General features: G+C 41.8%; 1 protein-coding gene across 1 annotated transcript in view; it reads right to left on the bottom strand.

Moving 5' to 3' along the window:
- The window catches only part of TENM3 (teneurin transmembrane protein 3), a 588433-nt gene that overhangs the window by 514101 nt on the left and 49723 nt on the right, over positions 1–24609 (bottom strand). The gene's annotated exons all lie outside the window — the stretch shown is intronic.

The following is a 24609-nucleotide window of genomic DNA, read 5'->3' as shown; positions in this document are numbered from 1 at the left end:
AGCTAAAAATAACAATCCAACAGAATTTGGCCTACAACTATTTCCATTTCATTTGACTCTCTATTGGGCTATATTACAAATGGAAATGTTCCAATCACCACTAAAATCATATTTTATATGGAAACAAGAATATCAAAATTCATAAGATTTTTAAAATAAACATCTGAGATAAAGTCTATCGTTGCAGTGCTGTGGTCTTTCCTCAGAAAAGTGAATTAAAGGCCAGAGGCCACTTTACAAGACAGAAGTCAGAAAACAAAATGATAGGTGATTATGCTGCTAACCAGTAAATACTGGTGCTGAAAAAACACATAGATACAGAAACTATAGCGGTGACCTGAAAGGGGCATAGGGCGGGGCAGGAGAATGGGTCAACTGTACGCCGGCAGGTAGAAACTAAATTCTTAGTGGTAAGCATACAGTAGTGTAATCAGAAGTAGAAATATAATTTGTACATATGAAACTTACATACTGTTATAAACCAATGTTACTTTAAAAAAGAAAATGGTGTTGAAGTTCTTCATAGAAGCAAGAGAGTTCCAGAAAAACATCTATTTCTGCTTTACTGACTATGCCAAAGCCTTTGACTGTGTGGATCACAATAAACCGTGGAAAATTCTGAAAGAGATGGGAATCCCAGACCACCTGATCTGCCTTTTGAGAAATTTGTAAGCAGGTCAGGAAGCAACAGTTAAAACTGGACATGGAACAACAGACTGGTTCCAAATAGGAAAAGGAATATGTCAGGGCTGTATAGTGTCACCCTGTTTATTTAACTTATATGCAGAGTACATCGTGAGAAATGCTGGACTGGAAGAAACACAAGCTGGAATCAAGATTGTCAGGAGAAATATCAATCACCTCAGATATGCAGATGACACCACCCTTATGGCAGAAAGTGAAGAGGAACTCAAAAGCCTCTTGATGAAAGTGAAAGTGGAGAGTGAAAAAGTTGGCTTAAAGCTCAACATTCAGAAAATGAAGATCATGACATCCGGTCCCATCACTTCATGGGAAATAGATGGGGAAACAGTGTCAGACTTTATTTTTCTGGGCTCCAAAATCACTGTGGGTGGTGACTGCAGCCATGAAATTAAAAGATGCTTAATCCCTGGAAGGAAAGTTATGACCAACCTAGATAGCATATTCAAAAGCAGAGACATTACTTTGCCAACAAAGGTTCGTCTAGTCAAGGCTATGGTTTTTCCTGTGGTCATGTATGGATGTGAGAGTTGGACTGTGAAGAAGGCTGAGCGCCAAAGAATTGATGCTTTTGAACTGTGGTGTTGGAGAAGACTCTTGAGAGTCCCTTGGCCTGCAAGGAGATCCATCCAGTCCATTCTAAAGGAGATCAGCCCTGGGATTTCTTAGGAAGGAATGATGCTAAAGCTGAAACTCCAGTACTTTGGCCACCTCATGCGAAGAGTTGACTCATTGGAAAAGACTCTGATGCTGGGAGGGATTGGGGGCAGAAGGAGAAGGGGATGACAGAGGATGAGATGGCTGGATGGCATCACTGACTCTATGGACGTGAGTCTCAGTGAACTCCGGGAGTTGGTGATGGACAGGGAGGCCTGGCGTGCTGTGATTCATGGGGTCGCAAAGAATCGGACATGACTGAGCGATTGATTTGATCTGAAGGAGAAGATGAATGCATTTTCATTTTGAAGTTTAATCTACAGGATATAGCAACAAAAGTACACTCAAAAATGTTTAACTTTAATCTATATAGTTTACCATGTGGTCACCAGCTTCAGTACATCATTGGGCAGGTGTGTGTGTGTGTTAGTCATTCAGTTGTGTCCGACTCTCTGTGACCCCAGGGATTGCAGCCCACTAGGCCCCTCTGTCCATGGAATTCTCCAGGCAAGAATACTGGAGTGGGTTGCCATTTCCTTCTCCAGATTGGGCATGTAGTCTTTCTTAATTCATTACACTGTTCCTGAATAGGACATCCTGTGCCACTCGCACCTAACGTGAAAATAGCCCAAAACTTAAGACGAGCTGAAATGGAACCCATAATATATTCTATATCTGTATTGATCCTTTCGTCTTTACAGCTATGGCCAAAGGGGAAAAGGACAGTTATCTGGTGAGCTTTATTCTTATAACTTTTGGGGCTGGAATAATTTATAGTCATCAGAGTAACCTGGAGAAGCCCCGACAAGGGAAGAAACACTGGTTTCCTCAAGATTTGCGAGAAAGCTGCAACTGAAACCTTTGTCCACGTCATGTGCAGAGTGGCCAGAGCCCTGGGGTGGTGCCCCGGAGCACTCCGTATGCCTTTGGGGGACTGCATGGGGGTCATGCAGTCCCCCCCAAAAAAAACTCACAAGCTCTAATGGAATCAATTAAGTAATAGAATGGTGCAGAAGCAACAGAGAAGAGGAACACATAAAGGACTTCGGAGGTTGTTGGAGTTGAGACATGCTGTAGTGCAGGTTAAATGAAGCTGCCTTTTTAGAATAAAACCGTGCAATACTTCAGTCTTATCAGTTGGGGTTTAACAGTTGTAACAAACAAACAAAACCCAGATTTTAGAACTGGCAGTGAAAGAACAAGTCTGATCAGTCCAGTTCTCTGGGCCCATCCTCTCCCACAAGCACAGAAGCCCAGATTGGGGAGGGCCTGCCAGCTCCAAGGGAAGTCCCTCTGGCTGCCACTCCTTGTTCTCAGGACACACTCGCTGCTGTCCCCTAAAAAACCTGCTTTCTGGGGTGACACGAGAACTCCCCACTAATCCCTGACTCAGATCCAGACCTGCCAAAAGCCAGGCACTCTCCAAAGACAGTTGTCTGAGATGCAGGCAATTCTGGATGTCTAGTGAAAATTATAAAATATACCATTCTCTGCACGCTTTGATATAATTTCTTTTCCAATACTGTATAATGCCAGGTGAGTGACATAAAGATGGGACAGGTCCTTGTGTAGGTCCAAGGAGGTTAATTATCTTATAATGATAAGCTGTTTTATTTCACTGTTGATCAGAGTTCTTCCTAAATAAAGCTAATGACCTCTTCTATGAAATGTCTGAAGATGTTTACATGGTTTGTGCTTTGGGGATGCTCTGTGATAGCGGGCTGACAGAGCTCCTATAGATGCAAACTGTCTTAGGAGACCTTCCCAACAAAAGGCACACAGATCTGGGTGACACACAGATGGGGAAAGCAACAGAGTCCCAGAGAACTGTCATCCTTGACAAACAACACAAAAATTAAGCTCTCCTGTAAATTATATACAACTCTCGAAGCGTAGGGTGAAAACTGGTTCCTTTGCCCTGCATTAAAATTTTGAGATAGTTTTCAGTCTTCAGAAAGTACTCAATCTTCCGTTCAGTGAGTACTGATTGAATTGCCTCAGAGACAAACTGTGTCTCTGTACAAACTGAAATATACATAGACAGTGTGAAAACAACCCCCAAGCTCATAGCTCACTGATTTTTTTTCTGACTGTAACAGCCTCACTCTTATATCATCATAGCAATGGGTACTGGTGTTTTTGGTATATTATCTTCACTACCGGTTGGATATTTTCCTTATGTACAGTCTTGGGATATCTGAAATGAGGACCCAAACACGAGATGACAACTGAAATCTAAAAGTTCAAGAAAATAACACGTTGTGACCAAAGAAATAAAAGCTTTTTTACACACATCTGAATTCCTCCAGTTTAACATGTTTAAATGAAAAAAAATTTGCACTTCAAATGGGGGATGACTTGCAGTGGAACATCTCCTGAAATAAAGGAGATTCTGCTGTTAACCAAAGCTTCTTGCTGCTTATAAAGACCCAAAACGATTAGAAATATCCAAGCCTTCTTGAAGGCATCCACACTCCAAGAGCACCAAACACTGAAAGAATGACTTTCCAATTCAGTTTTTAAGTCAGCTGACAGTCTTGTGAAAATTCATATCTCACTCTTTCAAAAAATTTAAATGAGAATTTCTTTTTTTTTTTTTTAAGTGAAAATCGCACAGTCGTATCTGACTCTCTGTGACCCCATGCACTGTAGCCTGCCCAGATCCTCTGTCCAAGGAATTCTCCAGGCAAGAATCCTGAAGTAGGTTGCCATTTCCTTCTCCAGGGGATCTTCCTGACCCAGGGATTGAACCTGTGACTCCTGAATTGCAGGCAGATTCTTTACCAACTGAGCCACCAGGGACGCTTCAATTGAAGGAAAAAAAATGGTTCTCAAAGGACAGAGAAACATGGAAAAGCTGAGGGTGGCGTGACTCAGAGCAGTTACAAGCCCTCCGAAATCTAGCGTTGTCTCTATTCAGCCTGCAAAGGCTTGATTTTTTTTTTTGTTTAAGCACAATCCTTTGTTTCACAATATACATGTAAACTTTACATAAAAGGCATTAAGTCTGGGGTTTTTTATCTCATTGAGAAAACATGCTACACCATGAGGAACAGAGTTCGGCCTTAAAAGACTGATATCCACCACAATCCGATAATGCAAACTAGTTTTTTTCAGATAAGATCAGAATGAGAGAGAACAGTTCAAAAAAAAGTAACGACAGCGGGAGGGTGGGGTTCATAGCAAAGAGATCGTAGTCGGACTCATGGAAACAGAGGTAAATGGACTAGAAGCAAAGATAAATGTACAAACTTTCATACATTTGCACGAAAGTTAGCCAAGTGAACTGTCGTATCAATAAAAATGTTTGTTTTTTTTTCTTTCAGAAAAGTTTACTCTTTGCTAAGAATTTTATATATATATATATTTAAAAAGCCAGTGACTCAGTTTATGACGTCTACTATCTCAATTTTGAGGCAAATGTCATTTCATTTTTAGTCCATCTTGTATTAATTCTGTTCAAGCAAAATAGATTAGATAACAGTGACTAATCTTAAAAAATTAAGAGCTTGCTTCAATTGAAAAAGATAATATCATTTACTTTTCAGAGAGCCTGAAGGTGGCAGGGAGAAGAGAAGGGAAGGTAACTTAAGAAAACAAACATTCCAAGGAGAACCTCGAGATTTTTTATTACAAATAAAACATGCCTTTGTCTAAGATACTGGAATTATGCTTTCAACATGGAGTGGTCTGCTCTGCCTGAAACATGAGAAATCCATGAACTTCTCTGTTTCGCTGTAACTGGGAATAATGGGTCCACAAGAAGATAGTGTTTGGGGCTGTCCACAGGCTGTATTAAAACATACAGTAATATATGTGTTACAAGAAAGATCAAAGGCTTTACCTATTAAAAAAAGATTATTTTATCTTTCCTAGGGTGATGCAGTGTCTGGAGGCAGTGTTGATCATGGAATAGAGCCAAGGCTTTTGATGCATGGAATCTGGGTCCAAATTCTTAGCCTCTGAGTTCTGTGACTTGGGGCAGACATCTAACCTACAAGAACCTGGGCTTCCTTGTCTTTCAAACAAAACATCAACTATTGTTCCCAGTTGAAAGGACCTTTGCAGTGTGGTTAAATGCGACATAGAGTAAAGCTCCTGGCACTCAATAGATGCTGAATAAATGCCATCTTGCTTCTCTTTATTAGCCAGGTGTAATTTTATGGATAGAATGTCTCAACTAAAGGACTCAGCCCAAAGCTATCCCAGAGCCTCTTTATGGTAATTATGTCTATTTAAATATGCAGGTGAATGAGTAGCATAAGCCTCTACCTAACAGCGAACTTGAAAAATAACAATAGAAGGAGCTCTGAAGCTTTATGAAGAAAGTGTTAGTGGAAAAATATCTTATTTAAAAGTCAGCTGCTGGATAAATAGAAAGTCAGTAGTCCTGTTTACTGCATTCTTTATTTTAACATTCATGGATCTTAAGTATGCTGATTTGCCAACTGCACACTAAATCACATCGTTATTTAAATTTTTTTTTCCTTTCCAAATTTCCATGAAAGCAATTTCTACTTTCACAGCAGTATATATCTGATGGGATGGAGAGATTTTAGAGGTCTTAAAAGCTTTGCACTTCATGTTTGACTTACAAGGAGCATAATAAAGGCAAGTTGTGTCTATACTTAAAGAATTAAGGGCAGTGGACCCATCTGGGTATGTGACAATATCAGCAATCATATATTTTAATTCAAAAGTGATCACATATTTTAATTCAAAGACAGGTATTCAGATTAAGGGACTGATATGAACAAAGTAAGTCATTGTAATTGCTAGATCTCATTCACAGTGACCAAGAATTTTATGTTCAGTACACATGCTAACTCAACGTTTGAAAGAGCATCTTTACATGTGAGATACAAATAATGTTGGCATGTATCATGAACAGAAACAGAGTTCTGCCATTAAGGAAGATAAAACTTATGCCTTGGAAGGGAAATTGAATTCTAGTGACTACTAAACAATCAACTATCGTACTGTATTTTAAACTTTTTATTTCATATTGAAGTACAGCTGATTAAAAATGTTATGATAGTTTTGGGTGGATAGCAAAGGGAATCAGCCATACATATACATGTATCCATTCTCCCCCAAACTCTGCTCCTATCCAGGCTGCCACATAACATTGAACAGAGTTCCCTGTGCCATAAAGTAGGTCCTATTGTCAAGGATCTTGTTTTCATATTTTCAATTCAGAGTGATAAAAACGTGACTCTATCCAGAAAGGAAGGTCCACATAGGATAGGAAGGGCTTCCCAGGTGGCTCAGTGGTAGAGAATCTACCTGCCAATGCAGGAGAAGGTGCTTTACAGTCCATGGTGTAACAAAGGTTTTACTTTACTAGCTAGCTGGTAATCCCTCCCAGATAAGACTGTTTTTCAAATTCACAAAAGAGTCACTTTGATTGTCCAAACCTGAACCAAATTCATCAGCAATTTCCCTACCAAGAGGCAGCATATGGAATTGGACAGTGGGGTTTGGAAAAGGAAAACCTAGGTTTAAAAATCCGACTCTATCTTTTAAGAGTTGTGTCATCTCAGGCTTCCCTAGTGGCTCAGACTCTAAAGAAGCTACCTGCAATGCAGAAGACCCAGGTTCAATCCCTGGGTTGTGATGATCCCTTGGAGAAGAGAATGGCTACCCACTCCAGTATTCCTGCCTGAAGAATTTCATGGAGAAGCCTAATGGGCTACCATCAATGGGGTCACAAAAGAGCCAGTCACATTGAGCAACTAACACTGTTACTGTCAGGCAAGTTATGCAACTTTCCCACTCCTCTTTCTACTCCATTTCCTCCTCTATAAAATGGGGATGATAAAGCCAACACGGTTGGATAAAATAATAGATGTAACAGTTAAAAGGGACCAGAGCACCCAGGCACACAGCAGTCTGCAAATTATTTCTAAGGGCTAACTAAAAAAGGATCACAGTTGCTCAAAATACTTGCAACTCTTTTCTATCAGACTCATCTTCCAGGGCCCCTCTTTGGTGCCATCACAGGGGAAGGTGGACACTTCTTGCCCCATTGGTTTCATGACTTGCTTTGGCCAAGATGTGAGCAGAAGTGGCACAGTCTGTGTCCAAGGGGAAGCTTTGGGAGCCATGGCATGGCCCACCATTACTCTTTCCAGCTGGCATAAGAGCAGCCATGTCAGAGATAATGGTTTCTCCTTCAGGCCTGAAGACAACAGAGAGAAGAGCCACAGCAATTTATGCTATGTGAGTAAAATCATAAAACTTTGTGGTTGTAAGCCACAAGATGGTGGTGGTTTTTGTTATCACAGCATAACTCACCAAAAGCTCACTAATTAATACAACAATGTTATGGCTTGGTGCCAGGCAGCTGCAGCATGCTGAGAAAAGCACAGCCTTGAATTCAGAAAACCAAGATTCAACTTCCATATGGCTATGTGACCCGGGCACAGCACATGTCCTCACCTCTCCCATTCCCTGGCCACAGCATAGGGAGGCAGTCAGGGCACAGAATCCACCCATGACTAGGTGTGTAGTTATGGGCTAGTGACATCATCTCTCTGAGTCTCAATGTCTTCATCTGCAAAATGGGGATGATAATACTGACTTCACAGGTGGTTAGAAACATCAAAGGGGTTAATGCATGTCAGGTCTTTAGAGGAGTGTCTGGCACATGGTAAACAGTATGCATTAATCACATTACTGTATTACTATTATTTCATTGTAACTCTCCACGAGCTTTTTTTTTTTTGCGGTGGGGAAGCTTAAAGGTAATATGGTTTGTGAAGACACCTGCTGCTGCTAAGTCGCTTCAGTCGTGTCTGACTCTGTGCAACCCCAGAGATGGCAGCCCACTAGGCTCCCCCGTCCCCGGGATTCTCCAGGCAAGAACAGTGGAATGGGTTGCCATTTCCTTTTCCAATGCATGAAAGTGAAAAGTGAAAGTGAAGTCACTCGGTCGTGTCCGACTCTTAGTGACCCCACGGACTGCAGCCTACCAGGCTCCTCCACCCATGGGATTTTCCAGGCCTAGTCAACTATAAAGTGCTAATAGCTACCTATGATCATAATAAATAACTCATTCATTATCTCATTTGCAGCTTAGAGTAGTTACAAGGAATTCTGTAAGGGCAGAGATGTTTGTCTGCTGTGTTCTCTGTTCTATATGAAGCCCTCAAGCTCTACCTGCCCCAGGCACCACAATTTCCTCTGTAATCACTGGATGCAGATACTGTTTTTAAATTATATTCTTACTGGTTGGGTCTTAGTCACTTTTATAAATCCAGGTTTTGTATACCTAAGCTTATTTCAGGGCCTGAGTATATTTAACTGTCTACTTAAATGGTCCAACTTACTAGATCTGTGTTAAATAAAAATATCACATGTCATCACTTCTCAGCAGATATCAGAAAGATTGGGGCTACAATTTAGAAGAATTTCCTTACATTAAAAAATATACTCTAATAATGTCTTTGGTCAATGTATAGTAGAGTTATAAGTTGACATTTTTTATACCCTGAGTTATGAAACTCACCTAAGAATTTCAAGTTTTTTTTTCTTTGACATTAAGGCTCAGACTATGAAAATTATACTTTTTAAAAAAAGAGGTGACAGTAAATTTAAAAGGAAATGTCAACTGAAATAAGAAAATACTGAAATTTGTTTCATATGTGCTTGAAAGTCTAAAGGAAATTAGAAATGATACATTTCAGATCAACTTTCAAAATCCCACATGGAAAGCCCAGAAAAATTCCCCGTAAGTTAAACAGAAAGATCACCTGTAAGTTAAATATTTTCTTTGTTATTACCAAACAGTAGTGGTGTTAACTACTACTGGTTTAGGAATCACAGGGGTATTTGTAACAGGTAGCTTTAAGGGCTGAAAGAGCAATAATGCAATTGCAACAGTTTGAGAAGTTATTTTTAAGGCTTTTCACCAAAGTTAACAATATTTGTCCCAAATAAAGAAAAAAAAATTTTAGTATTGAAAATCATTGTGATTTTATTCATGCCACAGAGTTATAAAATTCTAGAATTAGGTTATGTTCCTAGAGGTCACCTGTATAAATCCTTGGACCCATTCTGCTGCATTTTATTCATTCTTTTAGTAAATATGTGCTGAGTACCACCTGCCAGGTGCTGTGCTAGAGTAATGATGCCAAATAACAGTCTCCAACCTTGAAAATCGTCTCTCTGGTCCTGCCTGACAGTGCTGTGTGACTGGACGCTAACAGCTTTGGGAAGCTACTTGTTTCACTTCTGGACAAGATTGCTGGTTAAGGTCCTTCCTTCTAAGTGCTGCGGGTTCTGCCTTACAATGGCGCCCACCCCATGGCCCAAGGCTCTCCTGCCCTAAGCCCTCATTGCTCAAAATAATTATCTCCCGGTTCCATTTGCTATTTCTATATGGCTTTAAAAACCTGTTGCCATTTTTGTGTTCAGCTTTCTGTGTCAATTCTCGCGGAACTGCTTCAGTTCTGATCAGCACACAGTGCCATGCCCCGTCCTTCCTCTTTTTCCAACACTATAGCTAACCACAGTCTCCCTATTCACTAGATTCCAGCTGATACTTTTCTCTCTTAAAACACTATTTTTTTTAAGCTAGTGTCTTAACATTTGTCCATCTCTGTGTCTTCTCATAGCCTCTTGAATATCTAGTTCCTTCTCATCCATCAATCTTCAATCTACAAATCAACCTCTCTGAGAGGCAACCCTCATGATCCTAACTAAATTGATTTCTCCTCTCCTTCCAGTCACTATCTTATATCTCTGTTTTATTTTCAGTTTCACACCAGTGTCTGAACTTATGATGCTTATTTAATTACTTACTTGTTGGCGGTTTCCTCCCTAGAAAGTAAGCTCATTCTTACATTCTTAGAGCCTAGACCCGGGCATGGCAAATGGAAGGAAGAAAGAGCAGGTGGGAACTGTCCTTGTTTTGGATGCTACAGGGATCTGCACCACGTCTTTTTTTGCATATGGATGAGACATATTCTTACATGATATGATTTTGCTGAATCTCAGGAGGAGGACTGGGATCCCTGGATTCAGCCAACACTTCTAGCTCGATTCTGATCCTAATTATCCAGCACTGTTCTCTTTACCTATCTCTTGTTAATAAGGACTTTGGTAATCACACCACAAATGTCCTGGAAAACAAATGCATTTCCACCTCATGTACTCTTTCACAAGCTGGGCGTGTACTGTGTCAACTTCTGTTGACAAAGATTAACTATATCCAACATGGTATTCTAAGTTCTTCCCAGGTGGCTCTAGAGGTAACAATAGATGAGGGTTTGATCCCTGGGTCGAGAAGATCCCTGAAGGAGGAATGGGCAACCCTCTCCAGTATTCTTGCCTGGGAAATCCCATGGACAGAGGAGCTGACAGGCTACAATCCACGTGATCACAAAGAGTCAGACACGACTGAGCATGCACGCACATACACATACACACAACACATATGATCCTAGGGAGTTAAGATGGGTTATAACTTGAGTCCGATCCAGAAGTACTGTTTTGCTTTTCTCTATCTTTCATTTCCCTTTCCCTGTCCCCCCTTCACCCCCTTCCTCTTCCTACTCCTTCCCTAATTCTTTCTCTTCCTATGCGTTAGGGCTGCCCCTGGTGGGGATGATCCTGGGGTTAAATAATTTGCTGACACCTAGATTTCTGTGCCTTGTGTTGATGAGACAACTTCTTGAAACCTCACTTCGGGCCGTTGATGAAAAACACAGGCTCACGGGTGCTGCCTCTGCCACAGCCATCAGTGCCTCTGTCTGCTCAACATGAGACAAGTTAGCTCTCATGATATTTACTGGAGAACCAGGGAGGGCACACACAGAAAGGAGTCATCTTCTGCTAACTACAACAGAGTGAATACCCAGCAGGCGTTCCTACCATAAATGTTATACTGGTACTAAACATAAATTAGAAATTGCTTTCCCCAAATTATTGGATTTATGAATTATCACAAGCCCATAAAAATCAGTGAGGACAGTTATTATTTTACTGGTTCTATTGATCAACAACAGAAACATTAAGAAACCAGCTCATGGACGTCCCCGGTGGTCCAATGGTTAGGACTTCGCCTTCCAATGCAAAGGGTGCTGGTTTGAACCCCAGTCTGAAAGCTGGGATCTTACATGCCTCAGAGCCAAAACCCAAGACATAAAACAGGCAATACTGTAACAAATTCAAAAGAAGATATGGGACATATACGCAATAGAATATTACTCAGCCATTAAAAAGAATGAAATAAGGCCATTTGCAGAAATATGGATGGACCTAGAGATTGTCATACTGAGTGAACTAAGTCAGATAGAGAAGGAGAAATATTATATGACATCCCTTATATGTGGAATCTAAAAAGAAATGATACAAATGAACTTACTTACAAAACAGGAAGAGAGTCACAGACTTGGAAAACAAACTTACGGTTGCAGGGGTGGGGTCGGGAAGGGATAGTTAGGGACTTTGGGAAGGTCATGTACACACTGCTATCTTTAAAATGAATAACCAACAAGGACCTACTGTATAGCACATGGAACTCTGCTCAATATTATGTGGCAGCCTGGATGGGAATGGGGTTGGGGGGGAAATGGATACATGTATATGTATGGCTGAGTCCCTTTGCTGTTCACCTGAAACTATCACAACATTGTTAATTGGCTATATCCCAAAACAAAATGTTTTTGGTGTTAAAATACAAATAAACTTAAAAAGGTACATTTAGGGAAAAAAAAAGACTTTAAAAACAGTCCCAATCAAAATCAAAGAAAGAAAGAAACCATCCCGGAGCCCTAACGCCAGTTCAGCATTGACATCTCAACAGCAGCCTCCTGCATCCTGTCTCCGGTGCCTGGTTGGCCCCCGAATACTGTGCTTCCTGCCCTATGACTGTGTCACGTACCCACGTGCTTGGATACCTGCTTCTGACAGATTCTAGCAGGGACTGAAGCTGCCACATTCATCTAAAAGTCTAAATAGCATCTTCATGGCCACGGTTTGAAAAACCACACTTGCTAAACAAAGAAATAAAGTGGGACACCCCCGCTTTCCTTTAGAAGGTGCGGCAGAACATAAAGATAAGTACTGCTGGAGAGCAACAGAAAGTCAAAACAAAATTTACAACCTTGATAAAACTGTGATTCACGCGCAGGACCTGTCTGAAAAGCAACGTGTGACACAAACAATGACAAAGGAAGGAAGACCAGATCGATTCCTTCCCACGGCTCTTTCACTTTTCTGAATGAAGCTGGAAGACGTTCTATCACTTGAGGTGGAGCAGAGTCACCAGGGCATCATTTTTCAAGGGAACTCTGCTGCTGGAAACAATTGCACCGGTTCCTTGAAACCGTTTTTAGGAACAAAGTCCACAGATTAAGTAATCTCATCCCATGATCCATTTCTGGGTAAAAAGAGAAGGATTTCAGCATGTCACAGACTGTCAATATCCCCAGAGCAATTGACCTCTGCTCATCAAATGAACAACAGTGTAAAAGCTGATGGCTTATTTTATTTCTTTTTAATGGTTCTGAAGCCTTTCCCTGATTTCTCAAACTCGAGAGTATCATCATATAAGGGGATTAAAGACATTTGTGGATTATACAAGGTTGACATTAAAATAGAAAGATTCTGGAAATTTAATTTTGTGAAGAAAAGCAAGATGCTTGTTAATTTAATCAAAACATAAATGACAGCAAGCACAGTTAATAAAGTTCAATATGACTTGATTTGCAAGGAGGTACGTTCATGTGAGAAGTAAAGTGATATTTACAACCTTTCAGAAAACTGTGAAGTAGTAAAGTTTTCCTAAACAGTTTATATATCGTTAGGCTACACCGAACTTGATCTTCTCTGCATATGTTAGCACCATGGGAGTTATTAAGATCCACTACCACTCCAGTGTTCCTGCCTGGAGAATCCCATGGATGGAGGAGCCTGGTAGGCTACAGTCCACGGGGTCACTAAGAGTCGGACACGACTGAGCGACTTCATTTTCACTTTTCACTTTTAAGCATTGGAGAAGGAAATGGCAACCCACTCCAGTGTTCTTGCCTGGAGAATCCCAGGGACAGAGAAGCCTGTTGGGCAGCCGTCTATGGGGTCTCACAGAGTCGGACACCACTGACGTGACTTAGCAGCAGCAGCACAAGGACCATAGGTTCCTGGACCACTGGAGGGAGGAGCCATGTGATCTGAGGATTCTAGCAGACATTGTCTCCCTGTCCACATCATCCTTTCTCCATCAGTCTGGGAGCCAGGCCAGTGCCCAAAGCTTACATATTTTACAATCACAAAACAGGAAGCACATGAAAATAAGCTAACTTAGAGGCTATGTAAATAAAAGCCATCTACATGTAAAGTATACTGGCTTGCATGCTGCCTAAACTCCAGTAAAGCCTTTATAATGAGGAGCTGTGAACTGTTCTGACATGTACAGCTGATCCAAGCAATTCCATCAGTCAAGATCATACAATTTAAAAAATTTTAAAGTTAAGTCAGCCCAAAGCAAACCAATTCAAATCATGCTTTGTCTTGATCACCACAATTCTGTAATGCTTGTGGTTGTGTATTACAGTAGCCATATGATTTCCTTCCTGAAGTGGTTTTTTAGTTTGCCTGTGGAAGAAGACAGTCAGCCATAAGTGGCCTGCCTGTCTCTGATTTCTTTATTTAAGTTCTGGAACCTCAGTAATAAAAATAAACACAATATTTGAAGTCAAAAGGCATATATTTTAAATTATTTGGCTGATGTAAGTATCAACTTTACATTTTTACATCAGGGAATACTATGACCTGCTGAAGTAGTCAACAATACTTTGGACGTGTCCTCCATTTTAAACCATCCTGAACCATTGTTTTCCTTGGCTTCCAAGCCCCCATACAACCCACCTTTGATTACTTCTCAGTCTCCTTTTGAGCTTTGTCTCGCCCTCCTGACATTCCAGTTTCCAAGGCTCAATCCTCCTCTCTTCTCATCCTCTCCTCTACTCTGGACTGTCTCGTCCACGTCTTCAGTGCCCACCTCTCTCCAGATGCCTTGGCAATTATATTTATCCTTAGTTCAAGATGCTCCTCCTAACTGCAGATCTAGCTAAGGGCCTTCTTGACATATAGTCCTGATCACTTCCAAGAAATCTCAAACTCAGCATGTGTTGACATGAATTCATGGTAGCCTTCCTTCACATAATCTACTTGGAATATTTCCTGTCTCACTGAGATACCATCACCCAGTTATGCACATCAGAAACCCAAGGGGTTACCTTGTGTTATCTCTCTCTCTCTTCATTTCTAATACATAATCAACTCTAGTCAACTTTACCACCCGAATAGTTCTTCAACCAGCCACTCTTCTCCATTCTTGATAACTTCTACCCCCAATACAAGCCACTGTCATCGCTCACCCAGATGATGGGTGGGAAGATCCAGGGTAGGATTCAGAGAGAGTGTTCAGACAGGAGAACCAAGAAAGCTGCCAGAAGGTAAACTGATGGAAAGAGCAAGTGGCCAACAATGGGAAAAACAAAACAAAACAAAACCAAACCATTAGATTGGGGCTGAAAAGAGGCCGCCATGTTTAGAAAGTGGGAAGTTACTGTTGACCTTTGAGAGTCATTTCAGTAGAGGTGGATGTGTGGTTTTAAAGGGATCACCCAGTAATGAAGTGTATACTATTCTTTCTAGAATGCTGCTGTAAAGAGAACGAGACTATTGCTTCAGAGGGAGGCACTGTTGAAGGCGTGTTTTTAAAAGAATGGTTGATTTGGTTTGTCGCATGCCAATTATTACATTTAGAATGGATAAACAACAAAATCCTACTGGATAGCACAAGGAACTATCCAGTCTCCTGAGATAAACCATACGGAAAATGATATTTAAAAAAATGTACCTGTGTGTCTTGCTGTATTTTGACGACCCCACCAATTGTCTCGCTGTTCACACTGTTTGCTGAACCCAGGGTAGGTAAGGTGCGAGTGGGGAAGCTTAAGAAAACTTGAGCCACGGGAATGGCAGACGTATTTATTCTTTCTGGGCTGGTGAAGCAGCCGACTCTAATGGCTGATGCAGCAGCAAGGACGGCAACTCGACTCAACACACCTTGACTCGCTTGGACTCAATTCCAGTTGCCTCTAAGAGCATTTCAGGTGGTGCTTATAGAGGACATTACACCTATGCAGTGCTATAAACAGTCTCAGCTGTTACATAACCATGTATTTACCTAACTTGGAGCAAGAGGCCTGCGGCGAGAGGGCCTGACCACCGTCATCTTGGCTAATTTGCTCTTTCCCCACATTGTATATATGTGTAAAACCAAGTCTCTTTACTGCACAAGAGATTGGCACAGCACTGTAAATCAACTGAACGTCAATTAAAAAAAAAAAAAAGATGGTTGAGATTTGTGCACTTTATAACTTGACCAGGACAACAAAGGGAAAAGGAAACTCCTGAAGATATGAGAGCGGAGGTAGGGTTGACCAAGCAAGGATCTAGAGGAAGGAAAAGGAATCCCACGCAGGGCAGAGGAAGATGGAGCTTCACTAAACAGAAAAACAGGTGAAGGTACTTCCTTTTGGTAAAGAAGAAAGAAAGCAGAATTCAGGTGTGATGAATCTCGCATTTCTTAGTGAATTAGAAGGAAGCATTATCAGAAATGGAAAAGAAAGCTGTTAAAAGAGATCAAAATGTTTGGATACTTAATTGATTCAACAAATATTTATTGAGTGTCTCCTATGAGCGGGCACCGAGAATCCAGTAGTCAATTAGAAAGAAGCCACCGCAAGTCTCATAAAGATTCCAAGCCTCCACGGATGAGATTTCAGCTTCTGTATTGAATCGCCAAGGATAGCAAAAGATTAAGGGAACCTCGTGGAAAGGAAATCTTCAAACCAAATGCCCAAAGCCTCAAAGAATGCAAGGGGATGATCTAGAGGGTGGTAAATGATGATGGCAAGTGGGCTTCAATGGAGAAAACATTGAATGAAAACTCATAGAATAATAGTGTAAAAGGGCAGTAAAAATGCAATCCTATTTACAGGGCCCTGGGGGCCAAATCTGAGGGGATATAAACGTGTCTGGTTTCAAAGACATGGAACGTGGTACCCATATGACTAACAGGCAAACTATTAGGTGCTCAAGTTGCATTAAATACAGTATTTATTGCACCTCCACTCCAGGCTCTGTTCCTATAGAGGGAACCCCTCACGCTGTCTCCAGGGGAATGGCACAAAGGGAGAGCCCTGGCTCCCCCCCGCTGCTGGATCTGCTGGTAATCACCCACCTGTTCCGAGTTCGCATGAGATAACTCAGAGAAAAGTGAAGGCATTTGCACCCTGAGATCAGTATGCTGATGACACACGGTCTCCATCTCCCCTTTTATCTCTAATCCTGACACCACAATTTCACAATTTATTCAGCATCGGAGGGGCCCCATGGGGCATGGGGATCAAAGTGAGCCAGAAAAGGATTAATCCAGATAAGACAGAGGTTATGATGAGAGTACGGAGCAAATATTTAAGGAATGTGGCAAGCGTGCGTCTGTGTCTCTCGTAGGAACATAGCTTTTAATCCATGGTTACTTCTGGCATCTCGGCTGATCCCAGTTGATGTCCATGACAGGACAGGCCCAGAACCAGAGGGCTATGTATAGTTCCAAGCTTAGAGTTGGTGACTGTATACCAAGTGACTCTCACTTTGGAATTTCGTGGTGGCTGTCCCCAACCAGCGTCTTATTAAATAAGGTGTTTAAGGCGGAGGCCAGTATCCTTTTTCTTTTCTCTATGAACTTTCTCTCAATGAAGTTATCAGCAGAGCAGGAAATGCTACCCTAGTTTTCTTTAGTTGCATTTTCCCCAACTGTTATTACCCTACTCTTCCCACCCCGCCAAACATTTCAATTAATGTTATTTTGTGAAATTTATTCTGAGCCTATTTTTCTGAGAAGTTTCACTTCAGAAAGCCCAAATGTGTCAAGCAATCTAAAAATAGGGCAACTGATTTTAGACTGACTGAACTATTCATCAATTGGGGAGGGGGTTCTTTATAATCAGCTATATGGAATTACATTTTCTACTGAAGCCATTCTGTAGTTATTTATAATATTACTATAAGCAACAAACAAAAAATTAGTCATGATTTTCCTTCTTTATTTAGTGTCAGCCATGCTGTTTTTTTCCTCTCTTGTCTCTGTCTCTATTTTTATTTGGTTTTAAATCTTTTCAATCTAATTTTCAACTAGATCTCTTTCCAGGAGAAAACTCCACAAAGTCAATCATCTTTTTTTTTTTCCTTCCAGATAAACTTAACTCTTGAGGAAACCACTTATTTGTATGACACAGATATCAAAGATTTTGCTAAATGTTATCCTGTAGTATTATAATATGCCTTTGTTGATTTTTACAAACTAACAAAATATAATTTACTAATAATGGAAAGAATTCAACAAATTGTATGCTGAAAGGAGCAACAGTTTTAATATTACACAAAACTATAATCAAGACTTTTAAAATGACATATATCTTACACTATTCTCAGAGATTTTTTTTTCAGAGAGAGTGTTTTTTCTAGAAGAAAGAGCTGCTCAAAAATTATCTCAGCCCTTTGTCTCAATCTCTCTTTTCTCTTGTTTGTTTCTGGCATAAAAAGGCTCAGATGTTAGTGTGAGCCACTAGAGTAGGTAAGCAAATAAAAAAGGGAAGAAAAATTACATGTATTTGCATTAAAATTTTTTAAAAAATAATTTTCCTAAGACTGTCATCCCCATTGTCTAAAATTATAATAGTTGTAAGTGACAAAGAGATGAATCAGTCCTTACACATCGGTCAGGTCTCTTATGTGTCAACAACAATGGAAATATTCACTTGTTTATTGATTCACTTCTACACAGAGGGACCTACTGACTGTTGGTCACTGTCCTAGGGCCTAATGGATTCAGCAGAGAATAGAAGGTACTGGCCCCAGAGGAGCTCACGCTGGAGAGGGGCTCAGATCAACATGGAGTGAACACACAAGAAGCCCAGAGAGCCACAAGGGAAGGGGGCACTGGCTGGTGGCCTGGTGTAGGGGAGCCCTGAGGACTGCATCTGAGCTGAGGCCTAAGAGATGACCAGGAGCCCAGTAGGAGAAATTGGGGTGGGGGCAACATTCTAGCCAGAGGGAAGAGTAATCAAAGACTTTGACTTGTTCCAGTTCTTAAAATTTATCCATTTAAGAGAACTCAGCTACTGGAAAACTTTTGGGAAGCTGTTCTGATATAGAATGCTTATATGGCTAGAGGATCCAGGGCTCATCTGACCCCCAGTGGCTCAGAAGGTATAGGCTTTGCCTGCAGTGCAGGAGACCCAGGTTCAATCCCTGAGTTGGGAAGATTCCATAGAGAAGGGAATGGCTACCCACTCCAGTATTCTTGCCTGGAGAATTTCATGGACAGGGGAACCTGAAGGGCTACAGGCCATGGGTTCGCAAGAGTCAGCCGCAACTGAGCGACTAACACACACATTTGCCCCTAGACTCTCATTTGAGGATAAAGCAGCTAAGAAAGAAGAGATGGGTGTTTATAATTTGGGGTCTTGTGGACTGTTCATTCATTTCCTCCTTCATTAATTCATTTCCCCAACTCATTTAAAAGGAAAGTCATCCAGAGTCTTACAGTAAACAAAAGAAACCTGTATACTCTAATTGTGGTTAACTAGTATTTCCAGACATACTTGCCATTTCTTCATCTGAATACCAGAGGCTGGACTTGGGAAATCTCCAAAACTCCTTTGGGATTTGATTACAGGTCCACAATCTCTCATCTATGTTCTACACCCTGCAAAGTTCTGAAGACAGAATAAAGGAAACTCATTTGATAGCAAAACAACCTCTGTTGCCTTGTACTCTATTTATCTCACTACATCTGAATATTCATGAGTTTTGTGGAAGAAACATTAAAAGGTTTAATTGTCAACCTGGCCCTAGACTTCGTGAATTGTGTTATATAAGAGACTACACATCCACCATACTACCTTCCTAAAATATACAAATCCTGAATGAGTTTTGGCTAAAGGATTCTATAAGCAGCTACTGGGCTTAATGTCATATCCAGAATTCTCAGCAAGGTCTCTGGGTATCATCACTGCTTTATTGATGACTATTAAAATTATATGGCTTCATGTTTGGAGACCTGTGGTCATCTGTTACCATTTCAAACTCTTCTGGACCCCACGCTTTACTTCATCAAAAAGGTTTCTCCCTTCATCCCAAACCGACCTTGTTAAACCATTTTCACAGATAAATGATTTAACACATAAACATTTTACATGTAAATATCAGATAAAATGATTTAAGAGCTACACTGTGAGGAAAAAAATTTTGTAAAGTCCATTATAAAATCACATGAAAGAGAAGTAACTGCCTATGAATAACCATATCATGAGGGCCGATCAGGCGTTTCACATGGCTGAAGTAACTGTTTATGAGAATTAATGTCCATATTATGAACAGGCAGATGGTCTATTTAACCAAACATATTCTAGTTTGTCATTCCTTATCAACTGAACTGATTTGGGAGTAAGAAGAGTAACTGCAGGCAGATTTGCAGGCAAGTGTCCATCAGGAGTGTTCCTTAAACAAGCTATTCCAGCAGTGTTAATTTCAGAAATATGACATCTTAGGTGGTGTAAAGCTTGGAAGCTTTAGATCATTATACATCACTCGCTCGGCATCTTTAAACAACAGCTACAAAATCTCAGGAAATTTTTGTTCTCAGAGAAAGCAGTAGATAACATGTGGAAGCTTATAGGTTGGCTAAAGTGCTAGAATAAAAGGGATACTGCTGTTGTTTTCTCCATTCTGTCTACTCACAAATGATCCTGCCCCAAGATTTATTAATACAATGGCCCAAGGTAAATTTGAATTTGGTCATGTCACTTCCCTCTATCAAACCATTGATGCTTCTCTTTGCCTTTGGGATAAGTTCCCCTCATAGGTGAGCTCTGGAAGGATAGGGATTCTTTCAGACTGTTTCTATTCACTGCTCTATCCTTAGGGACTACTGCAGTGCTTGCTTGCACATTCAACAATTACTCTAGAAGGGTCAGTCCATGACACAGCCCATGTGTGGCCCTTGCCACCTGTCCCCCTGCCTGGTGGTGGGGTCCTGATTGTCTCTCTCTGCCTAGAACAACTTTCTTCCAGCCTATTTGCTTTTTGCTCCATCTTTGTCTCCGTACTAGTCACTGAGGTCTTCCTTGAAACCCCAAACCATGTTAACTTTCTGTGTTACCGTTTTTTGCTCTGTTCCATACCTTCCCTTCTGAAACGTTCATGTCACTTGCATTGACTTATTCAATACCTGACTTCCTACAAAACTGTAAGTTCAATGAGGACAGGACCACGGCGAACTTGTCGTCTTCTGTCTCCCAGCACGTAGTTGTTGTTTAGCTGCTCAGTTGTGTCTGACTCTTTTGCAACCCCATGGACTGTAGCCTGCCAAGCTCATCTCTGTCCATGGGATTTCCCAGGATAGAATAGTAGAGTGGGCTGCCATTCCCTTCTCCAGGGCACCTTAGGACCTTGATAAACAAGTGACGACTAAATGAAGCATGGATAAGCCTCGTTCTCATTTTCCAGGGCCAGGACTCGTGTCCCTCCCTGGAAGAAGCATTCTTTCTGTTTGCCCACAAGAGACGGCTCCTGGCGACATGCCTGCTTAGTTTCAGGGCAGCCACGCTCTCTCTGCAGGTTTGCTCTTTATTACTCTTACCCCAAACCCTGGGGCACATTGAAGCCAGTTTTTCTCTCTTTAGAAATTGCAAAAAGCGCAGCATCTGCATCTTTGTCCAAATCACCAGACAACCTGTCTGCATGAACACTGGCGATTAACATGTAACAGTCTCCCGCAAGAACCACCGTGAGGGAGGCAGGTTCTGGCTGCGAGATCCTTATAGAGACCATGCATAAACACATCCATGTTGAGATATTTGAGATCACAGACATGGAGAACATTTTTAATCTATTATTATTTTTCTCCTATAAATGCCCATATGCTTTTAATCCCGGATTATTACTATATCCCAGAGGCATTTTAGAGTCATAATAAGCACAGGTGTTTGTGTGCCAAGGAGTGTGGTACCTGCCCCAGGGATATTCATAAAACGAGGGCCACTGGCCTCCAGTGAGGTCATGAAATAGGGGGTTGAGGAGGAGGAGGAGGGGGCAAGCAAGGAGAGGTTTTGTGAATCCGCCACTGAATTGTCTTCATCATTCTCCACACCAGTGCCTTGATGCATTCTCCGTTTTGCACATCATGACCTTTGGGCTCGGAGGAATGTCCTTCCTGTGCCTGATTTTTATGCATCCTTTGAAAGTCAGCACAGGCTAAGTTCATCTTCTCCAGGAAGCCTTCCTGTTCTCATCTTCCTGCAAACTAGCTTCTCCTACTCAGTTCCCACGACCCTCTGGTTTGTAAGCCTGTCAGTACTCTTAGGAGACTTTATTACAACCATCTCTCTTGTTCACATGCTCTTGAGAGCACAGACCGTGTCTGATTTGTATTTCTGACTCCAGCATTTAGCATGGTATGTGGCAGGAGGTTTGGTGGTGCAAGAAGGAGCAAATTTTCTTGCTAAATTTCCTTCTCAGGAAAATAACTGCTGGCACCGAGGCAAGGGGCAGGGGTCGTGCCGAAGGTCAGGGGAGAACTGTGCTCTCAGGGTGTTCCCTTATTAGAGGTGGGCCACTGTCTCCGAGTGGGCGGACAGGCCTTTGTGAGCCTGGCTTCTCTACATCTAGGACGGAGGTCGGAGAGAGACTGAATTGGGAAGTCCAAGGCTGTTATTGCAGAAAGCAGTGGCAGGTCTTATGAAGAAAGAGGGAGTCCTTCCCAGTGAACTCGAACGTTTCTGCCTTTGTCAGAAACCCTGAGTCAGGACTCCTCTGGGATGTGCGTGCATGGTAAGTTGCTTCAGTCGTGTCCGACTCTTTACAACCCGAAGGAATGTAGCCTGCCAGACTTCCGTCCATGGGATTCTCCAGGCAAGAATACTGGAGTCAGTTGCCATGCCCTCCTCCAGGGGATCTTCTTGACCCAGGGATCGAACCCTCATAAGTCTCCTGCATTGGGAAGCAGGTTCTTTTACCGCTAGTGCCACCTGGGAAGCCCCTATGACAAATCAGACTAGTCAGAGGAATCAACCACCCATGGCAGAGATTCCCAAGTGAAAAGGGAAACAGGGATGACAAAAATCAGAGGCCTGGGAAGCTGGAAGGGTTGAAAAGTGTAAAGAACAACTGAACCAAGATGAAACGATCCCAGATATGTGCAGTAAAAGCCTGTGCTTCCCCGTCCCAGACCTCGTGTGAGATTTCTACCATGTGACTGGTTGCTGCAGATTTTTCTGAAGAGGAAGATGATGGTCCCTCTTAAAGAGATTCTTTGCTCCATGAGGGCAAAAAAAAAAATTGGAAGTATCTTGTCACCTAGAATATTATCCTTTGGCCAAAGAATTTACCAAAACCCATCTTGGGGAATGGGGAAGATGGCATTCCTGGAATATCTCTGGGGTAAAAAATAAAATCTGTGATGGTGATCCGTCTCTGTGTCCAACACAAAGCCAAAGAATATATGAAATCTATGCTAGAGAGCGAATCCAACATCTTATGAATTTTAAGCAGTTTCCAGAATGTCCTCTTCCATAAGAAGCATAAAATTTCCAAAGTGTGTCACACTGCCAAAAAGTGTTAAATACAGGCAGTCCACCACTTAACGAACGGCTGTATTTCGGGAGTTTGTTTTGGAGGCAGTCATGTGAGAACCTGCAGTGTGCATTTCCCACTGAAGCCACCCCATACAGCTCAGTCCCTTTCCTGAGCGCAGTGAAGCCCCATTGCACGCAGAGTGGGGTGTGAGCGGTGAGCCTGGGACCAGCCAGGCCAGAACCCTGCTGCCATGGGGTGCAGCTGTGGGTCCCCCCCTAGGATGCTCACATTTCCTCCTGCTAAAAAACTTGTGGAGGCATCAGGGGATTTCCTTGCTTCGGCTTGGGGTCCAGTTTCTCTTGATTTCTCCTGTTTTGGCCAAGCAGTAAAAGTAGGGATGCCAAATAATAAGCCATTTTGTTTTGGTAGCTAGTGCTTAAATAGTATTCTGTGCAGAGTTTCTATAATTGAGAAACAATTGTAATGTTGCTATCCTGCCAATGGGAGCAGGAGGAAATTACCTTCCCAGCTTCCATGAGGTGAACCCAACATAACACATGAAAACAAAAGTAAAATATAAAATGGAAATATAAAAATTAACCTGAGTAAATGGAGATTTCTTTGGGTTTCTTAAGACCATTGAGAAAAGTGCAGTATAAAATAAAATCCTGTTTCCCTAAAAAAAAAAGTAGGGATGCCTCACCTCGGGTTGCTGAAGCCATCTCAAGGAGCAGTAATTGTGGCATAAGGATTTGCCCCCCTTCTGTACATTTCTGAGAGTATACTGCCCATGTGCTGCAGGGCTAAGTCGCTTCAGTTGTGTCTGACTCTTTGCAACCCTATGGACTGTAGCCTGCCAGTCTCCTCTGTCCATGGGATTCCCCAGACAAGAATACTGGAGTGGGTTGCCATGCCCTCCTCCAAGGGATCTTCTTGACCCAGGAATTGAGAGTCCTTACATCTCCTGCACTGGCAGGCAGGTTCTTTACCACTAGTAAAGAAGCCCATTCTGTTTATACAAGACTTTAATGACTGACCAGCAGGAGTTTACTAGATGAAAAGAACAGGCACACACCAGATTATTGATTATGCTTATTCTTTGTTTTCTTTTTTGGCTGCTCTGAGTGGCATGTGGGTTCTGAGTTCCCTAACTAGGGATTTAGCCCATACCCCCTGCAATGGAAGCTTGGAGTCTTAACCACTGGATCTCCAAGGAAGTCCCCAGACTGTTGGTTAGTATTCCTATCTGGTCTGATAATGGTGGTGGCAGGTTCTGGGGTAATTTTTTTCTTCCCTTTCCTCCTTGACTTTCTTAGCCTGTAATGAAGGAGGGCCTCTCTCCCTAGAACCAACACTGGGGCCAGCTAAGAAGACAGATCTAGGGTTCTGAATGAAAGTAGAATTCTAGGCTCTTTCAACCATATAAGTAGGGCAGAAGAGTCAAGAAGTCCATCTGGAATGGACATTTGCATGTAAATTACCGTTAATTTCTGGAAGACCTCAGACCAACAAGAACAGCTACGACAATAAAACTCCAGAGATGCCCGTAGTGTGGGAAATGAAAATCCTGAATTCTCCAGAAGACTTAGTGGA

The sequence above is a fragment of the Bison bison genome, unplaced genomic scaffold (assembly GCF_000754665.1).
Source record: "Bison bison bison isolate TAMUID 2011002044 unplaced genomic scaffold, Bison_UMD1.0 scf7180017864050, whole genome shotgun sequence".
NCBI lineage: Eukaryota > Metazoa > Chordata > Mammalia > Artiodactyla > Bovidae > Bison > Bison bison.
The sequence above is the reverse complement of the archived record's forward strand: the minus strand, read 5'-3'. Positions and strand labels throughout refer to the sequence as shown.